The following is a 472-nucleotide window of genomic DNA, read 5'->3' on the forward strand; positions in this document are numbered from 1 at the left end:
CTCACTTTTCATGCGTTCCTATACTATGACGATTTGTTTCACTTTTCATGCCTTACTATCATATGATGTCTTTTCCACTTTTTATGCCTTACTATATTTGACGATTTTTTTCAATATATATGACGTTTTTTTCACTTTTCATGTCTTACATTTTATGAAGTTTTTTTCACTTTTCATGCCTTTTTATAATATGACGTTTTTTTCAGTATTCATGCCTTACTATAATGACGTTTTTTTCACTTTTCATGCTTCACTATAATATGACATTTTGATGACTTGTTATGCCTAAGTATACAATGATTTTTTTTCTCACTTTTAATGCGTTACTATACTATGACTTTTTATGCCTGACTATACTATGACGATTTTTTTCATTTTTCATGCCTTACTATAATATGACGTTCTTTGACTTTTCATGCCTTATTATATTATGAATTTTTTTCACTTTTTATGCCTCACTATAATTTGAGAT

This window comes from Seriola lalandi, unplaced genomic scaffold (assembly GCF_002814215.2).
Source record: "Seriola lalandi dorsalis isolate HSWRI2012SDOR001 ecotype SW California unplaced genomic scaffold, Sedor1 jcf7180002054206, whole genome shotgun sequence".
NCBI classification, from domain to species: domain Eukaryota; kingdom Metazoa; phylum Chordata; class Actinopteri; order Carangiformes; family Carangidae; genus Seriola; species Seriola lalandi.